Genomic DNA, 22,043 nt, shown 5'->3' on the forward strand with positions numbered 1-22,043 from the left:
GCACATAGTCTCTCAGATAAGGGCTGCTGCGTTTTCCAGGCTACAGACAGGCAAGAGCATGAATTGTGAGACTTTTCCTGGGGAGATGTGAACAACTAACTGTCTATTCACTCCTAATAGGGAGGTGATGATAGACAAAAGAAATGATCCTCCCAAATCCAGCTTGGTAAACCAACAGGGGCTACTTACAGGAGCAGGGGTGACCCGGAGGCAACTGCATCATCTAAAGCCCGCCCCAGCACGGTGAGGACTCACGAGAGCTGCAACCTGGTCCATGCCTGTCTGCTGGCTGCAGAGTGTCTGTTTCCCAGCAACTGCTCACTGTCTATATAACCACCTCAGGAACAACCTGATCAGTCTTGTTGCTTTCTGAGCTTCTCCCTCCAGAGGGGAAGTTTCAGTCCTGTGGAAATATTTTACCACCACCCTACACCTAAGTTGAGCTTACTGAAACAGAAGCAGAAAAGCTGTGTACAACTTTAGGGAAGGGTCGGTTTGTTGCTTGTTATGCCTAGTCCGAGAGACCCCCAAAAAGACCACCAAGGAGCTGACTCATGGAATGCAAAAGCACAAGGTTTTTTGTTTTTTGTTTTTGTTTTTACTGAATACAAGCCTCAGCAGGGACTTTGTCCAGCAAGCTGGCGCAACAGCTGCAGAAGGCCCCAAGCCTCAATTGCAGGAGATGTTGACACAGTTTGGGGTGGACTCCTTTTCCTGAAAACTGGGGCTTTTGACACAGGCCATTTATACAGGTCAAGGGCGTCAGGTTCTTCTAACCATTCTTGGTACTAAGGAGGCAACAGTCTTGGCCTCTCATTCTCCCCTTTCTCTGTGCACCATAGGTGACCCAATTCTGGGTCTCTAGTGGACAATTCAAAAAATTCTGGAGAAGTTTGGTATAGGGGTCAGTAGGTTTGCGATCTTTGAACCATTAGTTGGATTATGCCCAGGTGGTCTCTTACAAACTAGACCAGTCTGTTAATAGCAGAAGGGCCAAATGTTAGGAGCAAGAGGAGTATTACGAGGAGGCCTGTAAGGACAGTTATCGGGGTGGCCATCTGGGGGGAACTGTTGAACCAGGCTCAAACCACCCTTGGGTAGCTTCTCTTTCCTGTCTGCACTTTCCTAGCCCCTCTCTGATCTTGGCCATGTTGTCTTTTATTCTGAGTGATCTCGATAAAACAGCATTCCTCCTTTAGGGCTGCACAAAGGCCTCCCTGTTGCAAGAATAAAAGATCTATCCCCCTCCGATTCTGTAGGACTACCTCCACCGGGGTTTAATAGCCTTGTTTGGGCCGACTTTGGTTTGGAGAGAGAATTGCTGGATTGCAATGTTGAACCAGAGTACAGAGTCATATCCTTTTTGATACATTCTAAGACCCCAAGTCTGACCTTCTTTCCAATCATCTAGGGGAACTAGTTTTCCTTTTTTCATAAATCTGATGACTAACTAGTTGCAACGGCAGGGCTACAGTAAGTGAGGTTATGCTATCATAGCAGGGCTCACACAGCTCCCAATCCTTTCTTTCTCCATCTAATTTGGAGTCCTGTCCCAGTGGGATACAGGTTCCAATACTGGCTTGTTGTAATGTTAGTCCATCATACTGTACTTGCCTGTCTCTCTACAGTTATGCAATCATTCTTGACCGGGGTCCTCCAGGAGACCCACCCTGTAGACACACATCTCCAATAAGCACAATATCCCACACTGCCACACCTTTTTTTTTTTTTTTTTTTTTTTGGTTTTTTGAGACAGGGTTTCTCTGTGGCTTTGGAGGCTGTCATGGAACTAGCTCTTGTAGACCAAGCTGGTCTCAAACTCACAGAGATCCGCCTGCCTCTGCCTCCCGAGTGCTGGGATTAAAGGCGTGCGCCCCCAACGCCCAGCCACACCCTTTCCTTTGGCCAGGGCAGACGTAGAACTGGTGTGATCGAATTGAAATGTGGCCCTCTGCAGACCCACACCACTTTTGCCATCCATCCTGAACCAAGTCCCACAGGTCCATTTATAAGGCCGGAAAGGGGAGACTGGGGGAGATGGTGAGGGTACGGTTTACCAGGCAACCCTCAGGAGTGCTTATTGTCCAGTCAAGTTTGAGGGGGGGACGTAGGGGATGTAGCTTGGATCAGCAGCACCAGACACCGTAGGACTATGAGGGCGATGAGGGCTTCTTGTGGAGTTGGAGTTTGAGGGGGTTGGTGGGATGTTGCGACGACTCCCAGGTGTCTCCTTGCAGTCCTCGGGGTTGGCAAACGGGTCAGGTAGTCTGGCATGGGAATAGTGCACCCAGGTAGTGATGCCATGCACCTTTAAGGCAGTTGGTGTTATCAGGACTACGTAAGGCCCCCTTCCATCTCAGCTCCAGGATTTGGTGTTGGTGTCCGCATATGAGGACCCAGTCCCCTGGGTGTAACCTGTGGGACTCAGGGGGAGCAGCAGCTTCATAGATGGTCCCAAGTTGTGGCCATACCCATTCGTGGGTCGGCTGTAGTCGGTGAACAGAATTGGCAAGGTCCTGATCATCTAGGATGGCCAGAAGATCAGCCTGCAGGCTGGGAATTATGGGAGGAGGCACCCTGAACATGATCTCAAAGGGAGTAAGGCCCATCTGATAGGGGGAATTCGATACATGAGGGCAAAGGAGAGGAGAGGCACCCAGTCTGAGCCAGTTTCTAAGGCTTTAGTTAGGGTTTCTTTTAGGGTTCTATTCATTCATTCTACCTGTCCTGAGCTCTGGGGTCTACATGCACAATGAAATTTCCAATAGGCCCCCAGTGCAGTGGCTATTCCCTGACTTACCTGAGAAATGAAGGCCTGTCCATTATCTGACCCTAGGAGTGCAGGAAAACCATTCCTGGGCAGGATATCTTGGAGAAGTTTCTTTGGGACCACCTGGACAGTCTCATGCTTCACTGGAAAGGCTTCAGTCCATCCAGGAAAAGTGTCTATAAATACTAGAAGACACTTGTAGCCAAGCTTACCAGGTTTGATTTCACTGAAATCTACTTTCCAATATGTCCCTGGGTTTGTTCCTCTTAAGCAGGAGCCTGGGTTTGAGGGTGAGGGGTGGCATATGTCAGGTGGCCTGTATGATAGCTGGCCACTATTTCCTCAATGGCCTGGTTTTCATTCTGAATCTTGCCTTTGGATTTTCACAGCAAGTCCTACATATGTCCAGTCGGATGTTATGCATTTGAGCTAGAATCTCTGCACAGTTGTGAATGGGAGCTCCTAGGTCGTGGTCTGGCAGTAGGGTAGCTGGGTTCAGGGCAGTGGATACCTGGAAGGTGATTCTTGCAGGATTTAAGAGCAATGTCTGGTAGTATACCATGCAGGCATTGCTCAGCCAGTGGTCTGGGGGCTGTTTAAGCATCCCTCTAAGGCATGTGGCGCGCTATTGTCAGATTCTGTCCCAAGGTTAGCTTATGGTGTCTTTTACCAAGAGGGTGGTAGCTGCAATCATCCGCAGGAAAGTTGGCCCTCTGGCAGCCACAGGATCCGATTTGACAGGTAGGCCACTGGTTGCTTCCAGGGGCCCAGGTTTTAAGTAAGGACTCCTTTAGCTATCCCTTTATGCTCATCTAGAAATAGAATGAAAGGCTTCAGCGACATCTGGCAACCCTAGGGCAGGAGCCTCCAGCAGGCGTCATTTCAGGTTTGAAAGTCTTTAGTCTCTTTAGTGGCCTCATATAATTGCTTTGCCAATTCAGCAAACCCTGGGATCCATAGGAGGCAGAAGCCAATCATTCCCAGAAATTCTCTTCCTTGTCTAGGGTAAGTAGGTGTTGGAATTTTTAACACATTGCCTTGTGGGCATCCAAAAGCCAGTGCTGACCATCCTTTAAAATACAGCCCAAGTAATTTATCTGTTGTTGGCCGATTTGGGCCTTTTTGCTCGAGGCACAGTACCCCAGATCACCCAGTATCCACAGGAGGTCCTCAGTTCTGGCAAGGCAGGCTTCCTGATCAGCAGCCCCTATCAACATATTGTAGCAAGGTGAGTTTGGGGTTACATACCCGGAAGTCAGAGAGATCTTCATGTAGGGCCTCGTCAAAGATGGTTGGAGAGTTCTTGAATCCCTGGGGCAATCTGGGCTATGTGAGTTGTCCACTGATCCCAATGTCAGGATCATGCCATTCAAAGGTCAAGTACAATTGGCTTTGGGGAGCCAGAGGAAGGCTTGAAAAAGGCATCTTTTAAATCTAAAACAGGATACTATTTCTGGTTAGGCATTAAGGAGTTGAGCAAAGTGTATGGATTTGGTGCCGTCACTTGTTGACCTCCAGCAGGTCTTGGACTGGCCAATAGTCATTGGTGTGGGGCTTTTTGACTGGCAGGAGGGGTCTATTCCAGACAGATTGGTCAGGTCTCAGGACCCGGTGGTTGAGGAGGTGTCCAATGTAGGGAGTATTTCCTCATTTAGCCTCTAGGGGCATTGGAGTACTGATGGACATTGGCAGGCTTCGCTCCTGGTTTCAGTTCCACCAAAATTGGAGGCCAGTTTCCCCAAACCGGCCCTCCCACCCCCGTCTCTGCCCATGCCTGTGGGAGAGTGTATGTTCTGGTGCTATCTGTTCTTTTTGATAGTCTATACTCTTCTGAGAGGCTAGCGATCAGAAGAGTATAGTACCACTGGGGTACCGTCTGCATGCCTGAGCTCAGCCCCTTGGCCCAAAAAAGTGATCTGAGCCTTCATTTTGAAAAAGCAGTCTTGTCCCAGAAGTGGGTACGGGCACTCTGGTATGACTAGAAAGGAGTGGACTTACCGATCTTTGGGTAGTCCATTGGTAAGGCTTAGTGCCTGCAGCCCCTTGCACCCAGGTGGTCTTGGTGGTCATGGGGCCCTCAACTTTTAAGAGGACCTAGTTTTCTGCTCCTGTGTCTACCATGAAGTCAATCGTTCCCCCCTCTACTTCAAGGGTTACCCTGGACTCAGGGAGGGGGACTGAATTCTGTCCCCTCCAATTGCTGTCATCCCTCTGGAGAGCTGGGTGGACTTCAACAGCCTGTGCTCTGTTTTTTCTTGGGGCAGTCTTTGACCCAATGTCCTTCATCTTTACAATAGGCACATTGATTTTGGGGACAATCCTTGACCCAATGCCCTTCCTCCTTACAATAAGTGCATTGACTCTTACCCATGGTCCCAGTCACTGTCTGGATCCAGACTGGAAGGTGTCATCCCCAGGCGATTTTCCCACACCAGGAGCCAGGAGAATTTCCTTTTATTCTGCCCAATGGCGTTGCCTGTTGCTGTTCTAGGACTCTAGACTTTTTTCTTGTCTCTTTTCCTTTTAAAGTTCCTTATCCTCTGTACTTTCACTTTTGTCACAAGCCTTTTCCTGCCACTGCCACTAAATCCCTGAGGTGTTTTTCTCCTTATCTGGTGCTGCCTGGTTAATGAAAGCAAACTTCATAGCTATCTCAGATTCTCCTGCCTCAGGATCACAAGGGGTGTACCTGTGGAAGGCCTCTTCAAACCTTACCTTGGGTGGTGTTAGAATCCCAATTTGGATGGATTGATGGGAAGTTGGCATTAATGGCCACTGGGTCAGTGGATGGGTCTCCTGTGGTGAACAGAACCTTGAGAAGTTTGGTTTAGAGGTCATATGGCTCATTAACCATCCATAACTCCAGGTCCAGGGGATCTGACACCCTCTTCTGACCTCCAAGGGCACCAGGTACTCATGTGCCACACAGATACACATGAAGGCAGCACTCATATACATAAAGTATTAAAAAACACAACAAATCCCTAAACATGCAGGGCAGAGTTGGGGATATAGTGTTCACCTACTGTGTAAGTGTGGACTTGAAACCAGCAGAGAAGGGGAAAGGGGAAAGAAAAAAAATCGTTTTTCCAGACAGGATTTCTCTATAACAGCCCTGGCTAGAACTCGCTCTGTAGACCAGGCTGGCCCTGCTTGGAACTCACAGAGATCTGCCTGCCTCTGCCTCCCGAGTGCTGGGATTAAAGGTGAGCGCCACCACTATCCGTAGAAAAAAATAATGAGTGCTGGGGTTGTATCTCAGTGACAGAGTCACCGACTAGTACATCTAAGGTTTGAGCTCCATCCCCAGTGCTAGAAAAAAAGAAAAGACTTTTCCTAAAGCACATAGTTGGAAATAATGCCCCTTTCCTATCAGGGCCACTTGTAATGCCACACAGATCACATATTTCTCAACTCTTGTGAACAACCTGTGCTACTGTGCACAGGCAGCAAAGCTTCCCACACTTAGACGCAACTGTAATGTTAACTATTCCCAGGGGTACCCTTGGTGTGGGTATCGTCATAAGTCAAAATGGTGTGCTTTCCCATCCCTGTTGTTTCCTATTATATCTATTTCTCAAACTCTGGATCGCCCTGTCTCACTGGGTCCCCAGTGCTGGGCTGAGGGCTGCGCCATCACACCCAACTTCCATGTCCTAAGATCTTCCAGTGCTGGGCTGAGGGCTGCGCCATCACACCCAACTTCCATGTCCTAAGATCTTTCCGTATGGGTTTCCTGATATGATAAACAAGGCTCAGTCCCACCCCAACCTCACTTCTCTCTGCTTCCTCCACCCCCACTTGTGGCTGTGCCTGATCCTTTAGGTGCCAGGGAGGAACTTTCTGCCCCGCAGAATTGGCAGTACCTTCCTTAAGTCTAGCATGAGTTCCTGCTGACAAGAGACTGGGGGATAATGGGACTTTGCTGTTGCAGGTGGATGAGAAGGAAGCAAAGACCTGGGCTCCAATGGCCCTCCACCTGACTGTATTTTCACAGAAACAAGACAAATCATACGTTCAAAGGGTTGGCTGCATGCCAGATGCTGCACTAGGCGTGTTGGCAAGTGTGTGACAGGAGCCACTGTCACCCCTTCCCCAGCCTGCTCTGCTTCCCTCTAAGAGATGAGTAAATTTCACAGATAAACCGAGAATCAGAAGAATTAAGTAACTAGCCCAATGTTGCTCAGCTAGCCATGGCAAAATCAGAACTTGAACTCAGATCTGTTTGTCTCAAAGGTCTTGTTGGGCCAGATTATAGTCATTCGTTTTTTTTCATGATTTGGTTTTCCCTCTTGGGGCCTCAACCATGCCAGTGGACCACTGACTCCCCAGGAGGTAACACCTCAGTGTCCCATATGCCAGATGGGGATGGCCAGCTTCTCTGTAGTTCATGCCTGCGACCTGCACTAATGGTTTGTGCCAGACTTGGCACTCTGGGCTGCAGCTGTATCCCTGGTGTGACCAGCCAGGAGTACACCATGTCCTGGGGACACAAAAGCCAGTGCCTAGAAAATAATTAAACATTAAAATCCAAAGGCCCCTTGTGCATGTTGCTCATTGAAGCCTTAATAACAATCTTTTCTGCTTTGTGCTCTAAAATGTCATTTACTGATTTTAAAACAAAGAACTCTTGCACAATGGCAGGTTTGTGTGAGCAGGGTCCAGGGTGCAGCACTTGCATTTCAGCAGAATAAACGTTGACTTAGCCCTTGGCCTTCCAAGCAAGTTACTGTTCCTGTTAGCCAGGAAGCTGATGTCTCTGTCCCTGTGTAACATATAAATGGAGGAAGAGAGAGGGGGAGAGGAAGGGAGGATAGGGAGAGAGAGGAGGGTGTGGTGTGTGTGTTTATACGTGGAGGGCAGAGGTCACTGAGTGTCTCACCTTATTCCTTTGTGGTGGGTCTCTCAATGAGGCTGGAGGGTCTGGCAGCCAGCAAGTCTCAGGAATCCTCCTGTCATGCCTGGCTACATCCCAGGCTGGTATCTGAACTCTGTTCTCATGCTTATGCAGCAAACTCTTCCCCACCTAGCACAGTTTCTCTGCCTCTGTGCTACTGACAATGAGCTAGTACAGTTCTTATTTACAGGGACAGCATGTCCTGTGGGACATCAAACATTTAGCAGCATCCGTGGTCTCTATCTACTAGTTGTCAGCTACATTTGAATCAGAACAACTAAAACTGACTCCAGATATTGCCATGAGCCAGGACTGAATGGAACAGCCTTGGGCCGGAGCCTGTTTCAGTCACATGAGCATCTGGCAGCTGCTGATGCAAATGACCCAAGCTCGGGTCTCACAACTAGGGGGCAGGAGTTCTACTGGCTCCTGAGCCAGTAGCCTGGAGTCTTCATGGATCTGTGCCTGCTTCCTCCCTTCCTTGTCTTCTCATCCTTCTTCCTCTCTTCATCCTTCTTCCCCTCTCCTTCCTTCCCAGTGTTGAGGATGGAGTCCCTGAGTTAACACCTAACCCTAAATATGTCTATCCAGAGTTCATGCTTCCTTGGTCATGTCTCTTTTCTACCCTTCTACCTCTTTATCTATCTATCTACCTATCTATCTATCTATCTATCTGTCTGTCTGTCTGTCTGTCTGTCTGTCTGTCTATTTTTGTCTTTGTTTTGAGACAGGGTTTCTCTGTGCAGTCCTGGCTTTCCTGAAACTCACTCTGTAGACCAGACTGGCCTCAAACTCTGGGATCCACCTACCTCTGCCTCCAGAGTGCTAAGACTAAAGGTGTGTGTAACCCTGTGGTATAGTAAGATGATTCAGGACCCATGACTCACCTCTAAGAAGTTCCTTTTGCCCCCCCCCACACACACAGATTCCCAGGGTAGCGATATGAACATCTTTAGAGGGGTTGCTATTGTTGGGCCTCAGGGTGTAATGGGACTTGCTATGCAGGACCTGGGAAGAAGTATGGGGGGAGGGCGGAGGTGTCGGGGAGAGTGGGGGTGATCAGGATGGAAGAGCAGCTGGTATTTTCCAGCACTAATCCTATGCTAGGCTTGGTGGGAGAGGGGGTTGGTCTCCCTGGGGTAGCTACTCTTCTGCTGCCTGCTGATTTGCACAAAAGAAAATGACCCCAGGGAAGGCCCTCTTGGGGAGGTAAGAGTCCGGTGTGTTCCTGAAGGGGACAGACAGGTTTGACCCCTGTGGGTAAGGCACTCCAAAGCAGCAGAACCTGTGGGTGTGAGGGCAGGGAGAAGGAAAACTCATGAGAAAGGTGACTGATCTGGACCTGGAAAGTAGGAGACATGCAATCTGATGGAGGAAGCCAGTGTGGACGCCTTGGTCCTCTTACTCTAACGTAAACTAGTGTTGCTTTTAATAGTTCACGGTTCTTTCATGACTCCTCAGTGCATGCTGAGGCTCCCTCACTTGATACCCCCCATGCCCACGTCCCCTCAGAAATACAGAGAACAAAGCAGAAAACTGAGTCACACCAACCAGGACTACACAGTGAAGGTGCCATAGGGGTAGGGGGTCCAGGCACAGGCCATCACAGCCTGCTCCATTAAGTCTTTTGTTTAGCCGGGCGTTGGTGGCGCACGCCTTTAATCCCAGCACTTGGGAGGCAGAGACAGGCGGATCTTTGTGAGTTCGAGACCAGCCTGGTTGGTCTACAAGAGCTAGTTCCAGGACAGCCTCCAAAGCCACAGAGAAACCCTGTCTCGAAAAACAAAACAAAACAAAAAGAAAAAAGTCTTTTGTTTAGGACAGGATCCACTCCTACAGCAGAACCCTGCTTCAAAGCCCTGGCCAGGGCATACACAGTGCAGCCTATCTTGAGCTTGCAATTATGGGTTTGTCTGTGGGTTGTTTTTCTTTTGGGACAGGGTCTTTCGTATCTAGGCTGGTCTCCAGTTCCCTATAAAGGAGAAAGACTTTGAACTATCTCCTGAGTTCTGGAATTATGGGCATGTACCACCATACTTGGTTTTACTAGGGCTAAGGGTAGAACGTGGAACCCAGGGCTTTGTACCTGTTTGGCAAGAATTCTACTAACTGGGCTACATCCCCAGGCCTGTTTTTTTTTTTTTTCTTTTTTTTTCTTTTTTTTTTTGTTCCAAAGAAACTAAAAAGTGACTCCAGTGCTCAAAACATCATGGACATGCTGAGCATTGGTGCACAGTCTTTTAATCCCAGCACTACAGGCCGATCTCTGTGAGTTCGAGGCCAGCCTGGTCTACAGAGGGAGTGCTGGGATAGGCTCCAAAACTACACAGAGAAACCCTGTCTGGAAAAAACAAACAAACAAAAAGACATCATGGACAAGCTGGGTGCTACCTAGAGCAGCCTGAAGTGGCTCAGCCTGTGACCATAGCTCCTGGTATCTCCTGCACCCTGCTGAGACCATGTGACTGCATTTAGGTCAATGAAATATAGCCTGAATAACTTTGCATGGATTCCAGGCCCACTCAGCTGCTCATTTTCCACCCCTGGAAGAGGAGGCTGATGTCACTTCCAAGTCATTATAGAGCACCTGCTGTGTACCTCCTCTGAGCCTCATGGAGGATACAGGCTCCCTCCTCCGACACGGAGTTCTAGCACAGTGGAATTGCACAACAATTGCACAGCACACTTGATTCTATCAAGCACCTGCCCCAAGCTGAAGTCTCCTTATGCAATCTGTCACCAACTTGTCTCCTGACCAAGTGATATACTCCTCTATCAGATCTGTGGATACAGCCCTCCTTCAGCACTACCTCCAACTCCCAGGTGGTAGGGACTATTTGCTTCATTCTACAGGTGAGAAGGGTGAGGGGCAGAGGCATAGTGACTTCCCTATAATCATACAGCCAGGAAGCTGGGAAGTTGGATTTGAAACTGATGCTGGCCAAATTCAGTGACTTTTAATGTAGTCTTCATTTCCTCAACCAGAAAACCCAGCAGCAGCTAGCAGCCACCCCTGGGAACTTCTTAGAAATGCAAACTGGGAACCTCACTCCAGACCTACTAAATGAAACTCCACTGTGGTCCAGCAATCGGAGGCAAGCAAGCCCTGCAGTTGGCAGATGATGTGCCCTGAAGGTAGAACCACAGGCCCACACTCCTCTGACTCTTCACACTCCTGACTCTTCAGCTTGTGAAATGCTTCTCCGAGCTTTACTGCCATACTGTGCTAGCGTCTCACCATTCCCTTCCCCAGAAGCCTTGCAGTCCTTACCCATAGGCCCTGGATGCAAGAGGTTAGCCAAATACTCTCATTCGTGTGTGTGTGTGTGTGTGTGTGTGTGTGTGTGTGTGTGTGTGTGTGTGTGTGTGTGTGTGTGTCCCTGAAAGTGACTGTGGAAGCCAGAGCCAGAAGAGAACACTGGATCCCCTGAAGATGGTCCCACAGGCATGGGTGAAACACCAGATATGTAGAGAGGGGAAGCTAGTCCTCATGATCTAGCAGCTCCTCCCCCTTCACTTCAAGGGCCAGTGCTCTCAACAAGCGGCGTCCATGCTCCCCTTCCCTGCTCCACACAGGCCCTCATCCAACAAGCTTTAAGACTCAAACCCACAGTCATCCCAGGTGCAGACCCTGTGAATACCTGGGATCATCCTGGGTTCAACTGACTCCTGCAGCTGCCCCAACAGGCCACCGTCTCCCCCTCACCTGAAACCTCGCTTTTTTTCATCAGTCTGCCCTGCTGTTACTACTTGGGTTTCTCTGCCCCACCCTGAAGTTTTTCGTCTACACAATAAAAATCGGCAGAGAAGAAGCCCGAGTCTAAATAAATCCTGCTGTGTACCTCCAGGTTCCTCCATGCAGTTCCCAGGTGGGAATTAACAGGCCGGTGGATAACCGTTTGGTTCAAGTCTGACCAGGGTAGGATGAAAGGTTTGGAAATATCCTGTGTGTGGAAGAGCGTGGCAGAGCCATTCGAGAAAGACGGCACGCACGGCTAAGTGCTCAGACCCTCCAAAACACTGAGTGGGAGCCCATTCTTTGGAAAGACAGAGACCCCCCAGGCGAAGTGGAAGCTATCCCCCGCATCCCGCCCCGCTCCTGCCTGCCTTCCTCTCTCAGGAACACTTGCCCCTGCAAAGAAAGGAGAAGGGAAGTGCCTAAGGTTTGAACACGGCCTGGGCCCTCTCCTTTCTCCACACAGCTCAAACACACCACCTCCTCTGGGAAGTCTTCCCAAAACTTCACTCTTAATCCCCTATACACACATCCCTGTCTACCTACTCCACATTCCCTACCTAGCCTCTGGGGTCAAGAGACCCCTCTGAACTTCGGTTTTCTCCTCCGTAAACTCAACTTTCTTAGTTTTGTGGCCCCAAGACAGGGAGCGCCCCATTAGGGAGGAGCCAGAAACATGCCCCCAAGGAACGGCATCCCCAAGTTAGATCTCACTCCTTCACCACATACGCGATCCGTCACACTCAGGGTGCAGGTGGGCAGGTTTCCTGCAACCTCCGCGGCTAACACTAGTTTATCTTGGCCGGGACTTACCCGGGAGATCCCCGCCCCCGCACCACCAAAAGCATAGTAATGCTCAGCCCTTTGGCGCACATGTCTCCAAAGCCTGCCAACACCCCAACTCCCTCAATCAGCAAGGGCGTACACTGCACAGACCTTGAGGTTCCGGGAATTGAGGGCTGCACAGACCTCCGGTGTAGGGAACCGGGTGAGGGGAATGCGGCTTGGGTGCTGCAAGGAGACAGGAGACTCGCCCGGACAAAGAGTCGGGACCCAGGCGGAGGCCCTGCAAGCGCTGCCTATTGCAGCCAGAACAGCACCCATCGCTTGCCATCCCTAACTTTACAGGCGCAAACACTGCGCCCCGGGGGACCTTGGCAACCCGAGAAACCGCCCAATCACCTTTCGGGGCGCCGCTGCAACGGGGCGCGCAGGCCCGGCCCCCCCACCCACCCCCGCACAGCAGAGTCACCTACCTTCCGCAGGGAGACAGGCGCGGCAGCCGCTGCCCACGGTCGCAAGGATCCCGAGTAGTTTGCAGATGTTCGTGGCCAGGCGCCCCAGGGTGCAGAGGGCAATGGAAGGTCCCCGGGCACGAGCCAAGCAACAGAGAGCTAGGCTCCGGAAGCCGCAGTGGGACGCGTGGAAACGTCCGAGCTCAGCAGCGGAGAACCAGCTGGAGCTAGAGATGGGGCTGCAGCTCCAAGTGGGGTTGGAACCTGAGCTAAGACCCGAGCTGGGGCGGGACTGACGCACGGGACGCACGCCTGGGCTCACGTGACCGCCTCCGGGTGGCCATCACCTCCCTGCAGCTGCTGCCGGTCTCCGGGCTCCCCCCGCCTGTTGAACACTTCCCCAGAGTCTGGGTCTAAAGCCGGTTACTCCGCTTATGTTCGTCGCTTGTCTTTCAGACCCAGGACAGGCACGGTGGCATTGTGTGCAGAGCATAACCTAAACTATTTTTATCAGAAAATCTTTGAGTTTTCTGACTTTTGAAGAAACTTGACACTTTACAAAGGCGGGGCGGGATGAAGGAGAGAAACAAAAATGATGTTGAAAAATGCCATGATGAATCCAAGTTGTGGTGAGCTAATTTTTTTTTTTTTTTAGTTTAGACACTCCTGGCAATTGCAAGTATTTGTGTAATTTTTATCTTCATCAGGCTTTCCTGGACTCTCTGGAGAAAAAAACAAGTTAAAGTATTCCTAACTCTGAGCCTAGGATATGGTGCATAGTAGGTGTTTAATCTGTGGGAACTTGGGCATGGTGGTGGTAGACCCCTGAAGCCCCGAAGGATGACAAATACAAGGCCAACCTGGCCTACAAAGCCTGTTTTAAAAAACCAACCAGAGTGATGAATGGGAGAAAGACGTGAAGACTAAAAAGCAGCGCTACCTTTCTTCTGTTCCTTCTGCGTTCTTTAGAAATAAAAATCTAAACAGTTGCACTTTTTGAGCTGTTTGTCCCTCCAACTACCCTACAAGAAAGCAGGCTGAGCAAGCCAGGCCGAGCAAGCCAGTAAGCAGTGTTCCTCTGTGGCTTCTGCTTCCGTTCCTGCCTATAGGTTCTTGCCCTGACTTCCCTTCATGATGGACGCTATGCTGTAAGATGAAATAAACCCTTTCCTCCCCAGGTTGCTTTTGGTCATAGTGTTTTATCATAGCCACAAAAGCCTCATTGGTAACAGACAGGGACCTAACACACGGGCACTAATACTCCGTATAATTCTCATAATAACCTCTTTATTGTACTCTACTTTGTACATAGCACACTGAGACTGCAAATGTGACTTTTCCAGGCTTACACAGTTAATAAGCAAGATCTGGCCCAGATCTGGGTGTATTCAGACCCTTCTGCCCTGTGAGCCTGGACTCTTCTGTGTTTGAGAGCAGTAAACCCTGTTCCCCCAGGGGAAGTAAGCCCATCAGACCTGAACACTACCATCATGAATAGTCCCTGCAAAAAATTGGTTTCCTTCCTTCCTTCCTTCCTTCCTTCCTTCCTTCCTTCCTTCCTTCCTTCCTTCCTTCTTTTGAGATGGGGTCTCACTACGTAGCTCTGACTCTCCTGGAAACTCAGTGTGGATCAGATCGGCCTCTGTCTCCCGAGTGCTGGGACTAAAAGGCATGCTCCACAGCAAGTTTGACTTTCTTTTTTTTTTTTATGTATGACTATGCATTTTAACTATTCATTTATTTAATTTCTTATTTATTTATTTATTATGTAAGTGTTCTGTCTGTATGTATGCCTGCAGGTCAGAAGACGGCACCAGATCTCAATACAGATGGCTGTGAGCCATCATGTGGTAGCTGGGAATTGAACTCAGGACCGACCTCTGGAAGACCAACTAGTCTTCTTAACCACGGAGCCATCTCTCCAGCCCAAGTTTGACTTTCTTGATTAAGACCCCATGTTACTGCATGAACTCAGAGAGGTGAATGCTGCCTGGAGCTTCCCAACATGACAACTCTCAGTCTGGCCTGCCCATGGGAATGATCAGCCCCTGCAGCCATAGGGAGCTGTACTGCTACTCCCAGCTGGGTCTTCATTTTTGATCCCCACTTTGGAAATAGAGCATATTTTCAGGTACCCCTTAGATATTTATAAGTTACTATAGAGCCTAGCAGCCCCTCTCTGTTATATGCCTAAGGGCCAAGGGAATATGTATCACAAAAAGGAACTGGGGAGTGAACAGAGGCTCAGGAGGTAGAGGCATTTGCCAAGCCTGACAAATAAGCCTGAGTCAATCCTTGGGGTTAACATGACGGGAAATTACTAATACATGCAGGATATCCTCTGGCCTCAACATATATACTGTATACACCTACACATACATGCACACGTAAAATGAATAACTGTAATTTTAAAAAATTAGAATAGATGTCCACATTTAAAACAAAACAAAACAAAAACAATGTATGGAGCTGCGTGTCACTGCACATGCCTGTAATTCCAGAATTTAAGAAGCTGAGGCAGGGGGTTGGAGATGGCTCAGCCATTAAGAACACTGGCTGCTCCTCCACGGATCCAGGTTCAGTTTCCCAGCACATGGTGGCTGACAACTGTGCCTCCAGAGGACCCTCTGCTGGCACCAGGCATGCACAGTGGTGCAGGCATAACATGCAGACAAGATATATATGTATGTATGTATGTATATGTATATGTATATATAATTTTAAAAACAAAGGTTTAAAAATGGTGTCTCACTGTGTAGAAAATACCCAAACACATAAATTAAATAAATAGAAAAAAAAAAGGTTGAAACAGGAGGATTGCTAGTTCAACACCAGCCTGGGCTGCATGGCACATAAAAACAGTTTTTTTTAAGATTTTATTTTTATTTATTATGTATACAACACTCTGCTTCCATGTATGCCTGCATGCCAGAAGAAGGCACCAGATCTCATTACAGATGGTTGTGAGCCACCATGTGGTTACTGGGAATTGAACTCAGGACCTCTGGAAGAGCAGCCAGTGCTCTTAACCTCTGAGCCATTTCTCCAGCCCCCCCCCAAAAAACAGTTTTTAAACTTTTTTTAAAAAGATAATCACTTTATGAGCATTTTGCCTATATATACCACATCCATGCCTGTTGCCTGTGGAGATCGGGGATTGTGTTGGATCTCCTGGACCTGGAGGGTTTTTTTTGTTTGTTTGTTTGTTTTGGTTTTTTGTTTTTTTTCGATACAGGGTTTCTCTGTGGCTTTGGAGGCTGTCCTGGAACTCACTCTTGTAGACCAGGATGGTCTCAAACTCACAGAAATCCACCTGCATCGGCTTCCCGAGTGCTGAATTAAAGGCGTACACCACCAATGCTCGACACTACAAGTGTTCTTAACAGGCAAGCCAACTCCAACCCTGAGACAGTTTTTTGGTTTTGTTTTTGCTTTTTGAGACAGAATTTCTTTGTGAAGCCTTGACTGTCTTGGAACTCACTTTGTAGACCAGGCTGGCCTCGAACTCAGAGATCCACCTGCCTCTGCCTCCCAAGTGCTGGGATTACAGATGTGTACCACCACCGCCTAGACAATTTTTGTAAAAGGGCTTGCAGAGTCCATGACATGACTCCTCTTCTGTCTTGGGTGTTCTTGGGATGGGGCTCCTAGTTCTATATGCCAAATATTTGAATAGGAAAAGATCTGGAAGAATCCAGGTCAGTTTTTTTTGCTGTTATTGTTTGTTTTGGTGGGCCTCACTGGTAAAGGAAGGCTTTCCCTTCTAACTTTACGCATAGGATTGGGCATTTTAAAAACTTAGGCACGTGCTTCCAGTACAATTCAAACTTAGAAACCAGCTTCCTTTCTGTGGAAGAGGAGGCAGAGGACGGGGTGGAGAAATGAGCAGTGACTTTATTTGTGTTTTTCTTTCTTTGCTCCAGTTTCACTAAGGAACACTAATTACTTTTACAACAGTTATTTTTAAATGTCACTTAGAAACAGAAACTCCCACAAAACTAAACAGAGCCTGGTTGCTCTGGCTTCTGTGGCCTCCCCACCCTTCCTTGGCTATGACTGGCTTTGCATTTGATCTGCCCTTATTGTGTCACCCAAGGCATAAATTATCAGAGAAGCGTGGTCAGCAGGCATGGGGGAGGACAGCTGAAAGACGAGGATGCTGGAGAGAGGCTGGATAGGAGCAATTAGAAGTCTGCACCTCGCTGGGGTTGGAGCTGGAGGCAAGCAGGTCCTGAACGCCTTAAGAAGCAGCTGTGCCCCTCCCCCTCCCTTTTCTATGATCAGACCCAATAGGTGTAGAATAAACTCTGACTTGAGCTAAATTATGGCAGTGTGTGTGTGTGTGTGTGTGTGTGTGTGTGTGTGTAAATATGCTCTGAGTTATTTTGGGGAGATAGCCTACATAAAGAGAACTTGGTACCTGGTGCCTTCCTGTGACTACATAAGAGTGTGATCTTCCAGAACGGGCAGGGTAGGGCCTGGCTATGTCCAGACAGTAATTTAATTCTGCTAGCTCTTAGGATGGGCAGCTCTGGGCAGAAATGTTTGCCTCTGTCTTTGAACTCAAATGGCAATGGGGTCAGATGAATTGGCCTTCAACAAGAATAAAAATCCAGGGCAGGGATGTAGTTTAGTGGTGAATTGTGCATTTAACTTGTAGGAGACCCTGGATTTGATCCCCAGAATACACACACACATACACTCTCTCTCTTAAAAAAGCAACCCCTGCAGAGGCAGGCGGATCTCTGTGAGTTCGAGACCAGCCTGGACTACCAAGTGAGTTCCAGGACAGCCTCCAAAGCCACAGAGAAACCCTGTCTCGAAAAACCAAAAAAAAAAAAAAAAAAAAAAGCAACCCCTGCTGGGCGTTGGTGGCACATGCCTTTAATCCCAGCACTTGGGAGGCAGAGGTAGGCGCATCTCTGTGAGTTCCAGGCCAGCCAGGTCTACAGAGCAAGTTCCAGGCCAGCCTCCAAAACAATATAGAGAAACCCCGTCTCAAAAAACCAAAAAAAAAAAACAAAACAAAAAACAAAAACAAAAACAAAAAAGCAACCCCTACCCCAAATCTCCAAAACAAATGAGCAAAGCAAACAAAAAACATTGGGCATGGTGATGCATGCCTTTAAACCCAGCACTTGGGAGACAAAGGCAGGTGGATCTCTGTGAGTTCCAGGCCAGTCCAATCTACAAAGTGAGTTCCAGGACAACTAGGGCTACACAGAGAAACCCTGTCTCAAAAAAAAAACATAAAACAAAACACAAAGCAAAACCTTTTTTTTTTTATTTCTCAAGCAATATTCTTTTGGTCAACACTGTCCTCAGTCCTGAAGATATGGCATTGGGCAACTAAAAACTGTTGTTTGTTTTCCTGGTGTTGACATCTTACCAGTGTCCAATTTCCTCCTGGGAGGAGAGGCCTGTAAGTACCTTCCTGAGCAGCGAGTAGAGAAGATATTCATAGAATCCCATAAAACCGTGGGGGGGGGGGGGGATCTTGAGGTACAGTTGGCAAAGGATGGCTCAGATCCCTGGGATGGAGATTCCTTTCAGTGTCTGGCATGTGTTGCCATAGTTGATCTTTAAAAACGTCTTCAGGGAGGCTGAAGAGATGACTCAGTAGTTAAGAACACATACTGGCTTTCCAAGCTGCCCTGGGACGGGTCCATATGCCGTTGTTCTTGATTCCCGTCGTAACTTAAAAGGGAAACTTATACAATGTCAGGAGCCCTTGATGTCCTGCAGATGAAGGAGGAAGATGTTCTCAAGTTCCTTGCTGCAGGTGGTACCAACCTTGACTTTCAGATGGAGCAGTACATCTTCAAAAGGAAAAGTGATGGTATCTACATCATAAATCTGAAGAGGACATGGGAGAAGCTGTTGCTGGCAGCCCGGGTCATCGTTGCCATTGAGAACCCCGCTGATGTCAGCGTTATCTCCTCCAGGAACACTGGGCAGCGAGCTGTGCTGAAGTTTGCCACTGCCACAGGAGCCGCTCCAATTGCTGGCCGTTTCACTCCTGGCACCTTCACCAACCAGATCCAAGCAGCCTTCCGGGAGCCTCGGCTTCTGGTGGTCACTGACCCCAGGGCTCAGAGGCGTCTTGCGTCAACCTGCCCACCATTGCTCTGTGTAACACAGACTCTCCTCTGCGCTACGTGGACATTGCCATCCCGTGCAACAACAAGGGAGCTCACTCAGTGGGTCTGATGTGGTGGATGCTGGCCCGGGAAGTACTCCGCATGCGTGGCACTATCTCCCAAGATCACCCATGGGAGGTCATGCCTGACCTTTACTTCTACAGAGACCCAGAGGAGATTGAGAAGGAGGAGCCTGGAAGGCTGTGACCAAGGAGGAATTTCAGGGCGAATGGACGGCAACAGCGCCTGAGTTCACTGCCGCTCAGCCAGAGGTGGCCGACTGATCTGAGGGTGTGCAGGTGCCCTCTGTACCCATCCAGCAGTTTCCTACTGAAGACTGGAGTGCCCAGCCAGCCACTGAGGACTGGTCAGCAGCTCCCACAGCGTAGGCCACTGAGTGGGTTGGAGCCACCACTGAGTGGTCCTGAGCTGCTCTGCAGACACCCGAGCAAAGGGAAAAAAGGTAGAAGGAAAATAAAGTTTCTACAAGCTGTAAAAAAAAAAAAAAAACCCAAAAAACCCACATACTGTTCTTGCAGAGAACCAGGTGTTATGAATAAAGCACGAGGGGGACCTTGGTGGATTCCATGGGCAAGCAGAGCCTAAAAGGGGAGGGAGGGGGAAGGAAAGAGAAAAGAGGTAAAGAGACAGAGAAGACAGAAGGGAAGAGGGAGACAGGAAAAGCCCTGTCTGCCCCTGGGGAACAGCGGGAAAGAGAAGAAAGGAAAAGAGGGAAAAAGGGAAAAGAGCTAGAAAGAGCGTAAGTGGGTGGGGCCTGTCTTTTTTGTTTGTTTGTTTGTTTTTGTTTTACCAGACAGGGTTGGGGGTCTGTCTTTTAAAGGGATCCTTTGCACCTGTGTGCAGACTAGTAGTTATGCAACCATGGGCTGCCCAGGGTACTGCCTGAGTGCATTCTGCCAGGTGGCACGGCAGGCCAGCATAATGCCTGCATCCTTACACAAGGAGTTGGTTCCCAGGACCCACATCAGGCAGCTCACGACTGCCTATGACTCCAACTCCAGGGGAATTCAATGCCTACTTCTGACTCGCAGACACCTTCATTTCCACACATAAATCCACACAGACACACAAGCACACATAATTAAGAACAGCTAAGCTGGTAGTGATGGTACACCTTTAATCCCAGCCCTTAGGAGGCACATCTCTGAGTCTGAGGCCAGCTTGCTCTACAAAACAAGTTCCAGAAAAGCTAGGGCCTTATAGAAAAACCTTTTTTGTTGTTGTTGTTCTGATTTTTAAAATTTAAATTAGAAATAAGCTTGTTTTACATATCAATTCCAGTTTCCTCTCCCTCCCCTCCTCCCCTACTGCCTTCCTATCCCATTCCCTTTCTGCTCCCCAGGGAGAGTGAGGCCTTTGTGGGGGGATCTTCAAAGTCTATCATCATTTGGAGCAAGGCCTAGGCCCTCCCCCATGTGTCTAAGCTAAGAGAGTTTCCCTCTATGTGGAGTGGGCTCCCAAAGTCCATCCAGGTACTAGGGATAAATATTGATCCACTACCATAGGTCCCAAAAACCCTTGTCTTAAACAAACAAAAGAGCAAACAACCAAACAAAAACAATGAAAAACAAACAAACAAACCAAAATCTTCTTCAGGGTCTGAGGAGATGACTTAGTCAGCAAAGTACTTGTTTTACAAGGTTGAGGGCCCAGAGTTCTGATCCCTGCACTCTTGTAGAAGTCAGACACTTGGCAGATGAGTGCAATCCTGTGACGACGGGACAGGGAGGAGTGGAGGAATCCTGGAGCTCACTGCCTTGTCCTGGTCGGCAGGAGAATGATAGTGGGCAACACCTAATAAGGACGGACACACATGTACACATGTGCTCGGGAGCATGACTTCATTCTCTGAGAGGACCAGAAGTCGGACACACTGTGGGTCAATGAAATATGGGCGGGATGAAAAAAGGCAAATTCTCACAAGTGCTATCAGGTGACTGCTTTTGGTGCTACTCCCTTACAGCGAGTTCTCCAAGATCACAAAGCCAGTTAGCCTGTGTTTCCAAACCATGGGGTTACTACACTGTGTTAGTTTAACAAATCACTTCAAACTGAGCAGCTCAAATCATTCTGGAGGACAGATTTTTTTTTTTTTTTTTTTGGTTTTTTGAGACAGGGTTTCTCTGTAGCTTTGGAGGCTGTCCTGGAACTCGCTTTGTAGACCAGGCTGGCCTCGAACTCACAGAGATCCGCCTGCCTCTGCCTCCCAAGTGCTGGGATTAAAGGCGTGCGCCACCACCGCCCGGCAAAATAAACTCAGGCTGCCCCCTCTGAGGTTCGAACTCAGGACCTTCAGATTATGAGACTGACGCGCTGCCTACTGCGCTAAGGAGGCGCCTGTTAGAATTTTTAAAATCAAGGATTCACACACCTCCTATTCCTCTTTGGAGGTTCCAGGTTCTCAGGGACTGGGTATATGGCTCAGTAGACAGAGGTGCTTGCTGCTCTAAGTCTGGCAACCTAAGGTCAGTCCAGTCCCTGGAACCCACGTGGTAGAAGGAAACAGCAAGTCCTCTGAGCTATCCTCTGCTCTCTGCAAGAGCACTGGTGTGCACTGTCCCCCAGTAGATAAATATACAGCGCTTAGAAAAGGATACCTGTATTCTTTGATGTGTCTTTGGCTCTCTGCCCCCTCATATCTCCATTCTCTCATCTCCTGTGGTTCCTTACCTCTCTTTTCAGGGCCACTTGGATAATCTAGGCTAATCTCCCTATCCTTATATTTTTGAGACAGGGTCTCTAACAGGTCATGTAGCCTCTAATTAGGGATGCAGTCAAGGATGATCTTGAGCACCGGATCCTACTGCCTCCCCCACGTGGGGGGTTACAGGTCTGTGAATCTACACACCTGAATCTACTTTCCTGTTCATGAGTTCTGTAATTCAATCATAGCTGAAAAACAAACCAAACAAACAACAAAAACAAAAACAAACCCAGGGGCTTGCGAGATGGCTCAGAGGTTAAGAGCATTGACTGCCCTTCCAGAGATTCTGAGTTCAATTCCCAGCAACCACATGGTGGCTCACAACCATCTGTAATGAGATCTGGTGCCCTCTTTTGGTGTGCAGGGATATATGCAGGCAGAACACTGTACAGATAATGAATAAATTTAAAAAAAAGAAGTGGGTTAATAATAAAAAAAATCCCTTTGTCCCATATGGTAACATACAAAGCTGGGGATTTGGGTGTGAACAGCCCTCTCCAGTTGGTGTTGCGTAGTGTGTAGTGTAGAGGTGTTAGCATA

General features: G+C 48.7%; 1 protein-coding gene, 1 non-coding gene and 1 pseudogene across 3 annotated transcripts in view; 1 reads left to right on the forward strand and 2 right to left on the reverse strand.

Annotated features, from left to right (window-relative positions):
- The window catches only part of Eef2k (eukaryotic elongation factor 2 kinase), a 66,826-nt gene extending 53,909 nt beyond the window's left edge, over nucleotides 1-12,917 (reverse strand). For both annotated transcript variants that reach the window (XM_040755306.1, XM_040755308.1), the window contains exon 1: nucleotides 12,660-12,917. The gene's annotated coding sequence lies outside the window, so the exon portion shown is untranslated. The remainder of the gene's footprint in view (nucleotides 1-12,659) is intronic.
- Nucleotides 12,918-18,341: 5,424 nt separating this feature from the next.
- On the forward strand, nucleotides 18,342-19,221 carry LOC110340678 (annotated as a pseudogene).
- Nucleotides 19,222-21,061: 1,840 nt separating this feature from the next.
- Trnam-cau lies at nucleotides 21,062-21,134 on the reverse strand. Its single transcript has one exon. It is a non-coding gene; the product is annotated as a tRNA-Met (tRNA).
- Nucleotides 21,135-22,043: the final 909 nt, after the last annotated feature.

Source organism: Mesocricetus auratus, unplaced genomic scaffold, assembly GCF_017639785.1.
Source record: "Mesocricetus auratus isolate SY011 unplaced genomic scaffold, BCM_Maur_2.0 Super-Scaffold_4256, whole genome shotgun sequence".
NCBI classification, from domain to species: domain Eukaryota; kingdom Metazoa; phylum Chordata; class Mammalia; order Rodentia; family Cricetidae; genus Mesocricetus; species Mesocricetus auratus.